Source organism: Nannospalax galili, unplaced genomic scaffold (assembly GCF_000622305.1).
Source record: "Nannospalax galili isolate Female #2095 unplaced genomic scaffold, S.galili_v1.0 scaffold1752, whole genome shotgun sequence".
Lineage (NCBI taxonomy): Eukaryota > Metazoa > Chordata > Mammalia > Rodentia > Spalacidae > Nannospalax > Nannospalax galili.
In genome coordinates, this window is record NW_008331139.1 from 156,329 (window position 1) to 158,796 (window position 2,468).

The 2,468-nt window shown below is 38.5% G+C and overlaps 1 protein-coding gene across 6 annotated transcripts in view; it reads right to left on the reverse strand.

Annotated features, from left to right (window-relative positions):
* Positions 1-2,468, reverse strand: part of Cdk8 (cyclin dependent kinase 8) — a 125,994-nt gene that overhangs the window by 35,889 nt on the left and 87,637 nt on the right. The gene's annotated exons all lie outside the window — the stretch shown is intronic.

Below are 2,468 nucleotides of genomic sequence, written 5' to 3' on the forward strand. Positions count from 1 at the left end.
TGTTTTGATCAAATCCATGCCCACTCCCTCCCATCCAACATTTCCCCCTCTGAAGAGGTAACCCTAAAATCTTTTAAGGATTAGATACAAGCTCCCAAATACTTTTGACATTTTTGGCCTTTGGAACAGAGTATGTTGCTAACAAGCCCAAGGACATTTTGACTTTTAGCCAAGAAACTGGCTACATTTCTTTGGGATCTTTTTACCCTGTCTAGCCAATTCCTACCTCCTATTCTTATCACACCATCTTCTGAAGGGGTTACCCAAACTGCCAATAGGGAACAGGGACACAGACCACTCTGGCTTCTTCCAGGCTGAACAGGGATGCAGGGTGAGGCAATTGGAGCACCCCTTCAGTGGATCTATCTATAAGACTCACAAGTTGTATAACTCTTGTCTCTAAGGGAAGAAGAAAGTCCTTGAATCATGAATAGGAGATGTGAAGGAGAAGTAAAGGCAAGAGTAATTAGCATTAAAGTTCTAGACAAGGAACTAGAAAAAAGTCAGAACAGGGCAATTTTTCTCAAATGTTCGTATGAAAGTCCACTGGAGTTTCTTGACAAGGGCTTCCAAAAGCATCCCTCTATTGGGTTCTTCCTCATTTTTCTTTTGTCTTCCAAGGCTGGACTAGTTGGCTGGGAAGAGTGGCTGGGTACCCAGGTGAGGGTCCACTGACCCTGCCTGGCACTCCTTTAATGAATGAGAACAACCATCAGCAAGCTCAATTTTGACTATGTTTAGTGATCAGGCTCAGCCGAAGTCATGATGACGGTAGTTATTTCATACAGAAATGACTGCTGTATAGCACCTTCTTTTTAAAAGGACCTGAAATTCAAAAGGATTCGGTGCTAGGAGCCACTATGGGGGAGAACATACGTCGTTTGTTTTTCTGAGTCTGTTTTACTTCACTTACTATAACAGTTTCTAGATCCATCCATTTACCTGCAAATTTCATCTTTCCTTATTGCTGAGTAGAATTCCATTGTCTGAATGTACTACATTTTCATTATCCATTTGTCAGTTGAGGGACATTTAAGTCGTTTCTTTTTCTTAACTACTGTGAAACGAGCAGCAGTAAACATAGATGTGCAAGTATCTTTGCAGTAGGATTGGTCCTTTGGGTATATTGTGAATGAGTTGTATAATCAGATCATATGGTAGATTCATTTTTAGTGTTTTAAGAGATCTCCACCTTGGTTTCCATAGAGGTTGCATGAGATTACATTCTGCTCAGCAGTGAATGAGCGTTCCCCTTCCCTCACATCCTCTGCAGCACTAGGTGTTTTTGTTCTTTTGATTTTAGCCAGTCTGACTGGGGTAAGATGGAATCTTAATGTGGTTTTAACTTTCATTTCTCTAATTAGTAAGGATGTTGTGGTATTTCTTAGTCATTTTAAATTTTTGTTTTATTTCTTCATTTGAGAACTCTCTGTTCAAATCTATGTCCCATTTTTAAATATATTCCTTAGTTTTTAGAAGAAGCATTTCATTACAGCTTTAACATATTCAATAACAAGTCTTTGCTTTTTGAGTTCTTTATATATTTTGGATTTTAAACCTCTGTTAGATGTGTCACTGGTGAAGATTTTTTCCCATTCTGTGGGCTTTCTCTTCACTTTTTTGATTGTTTCTTTTGCTGTGCAGAAGCTTTTTAGTTTAATGAGGTCCCACTTGTTGATTGCTGACTTTAATTCCTGAGCAACCTCTGTCCGATTTAGAAAATCCTTTCCTACACTTATATCCTGTAAGTTACTGCCAATATTTTCTTCTAATGGTTTCAGGGTTTCCAGTTTCATATTGAGGTCTTTGATCCATCTGGAGTAAGATAAGGATCTAGTTTCACTCTTCTGCAAGCGGAGATCCAGTTTGGCCATCACCATTTGTTGAAGATGCTGTCTTTCCTCCATTGTGTATTCTTGGCATCTTTGTCAAACATCAGGTGGCTGAAATTGCATGTACTCAGGTTTGGATCTTCAATGATGTTCCATTGATCTATGTGTCTGTTTTTGTGCCAGTACCGTGCTTTTTTTATGACTATGGCTCTGTACTATTTTTTGAGATGTGGTACCGTAATCCCCCCAGCATTGCTCTTTGTGCTCAGGGTTGCTTTGGCTACCTGGGGTCTTTTGTGCCTCCATATGAATTTAAGGATGTATTTGTCTAATTCTGTAAAGTAAGTCATGGGGATTTTGATTGGGATTGCATTGAATCTATATATTGCTTTTGGTAGGATGGTCATTTTAACAATATTAATTCTTCCAATCCATGAACATGGGAGGTCCTTGCATCTCCTGGGGTCTTCCTCAATCTCTTTCTTTAACAATTTAAAATTTTCATTGTAGAGATCTTTGGTGTGTTTCATCAGCTTTATTCTAAGATATTTTAATTTTTTTGTAGCAATTGTGAATGGGAGCATTTCCCTGTATTCTTTCTCCAATTGCTTATTATTGATGTATAGAAAGGCTACT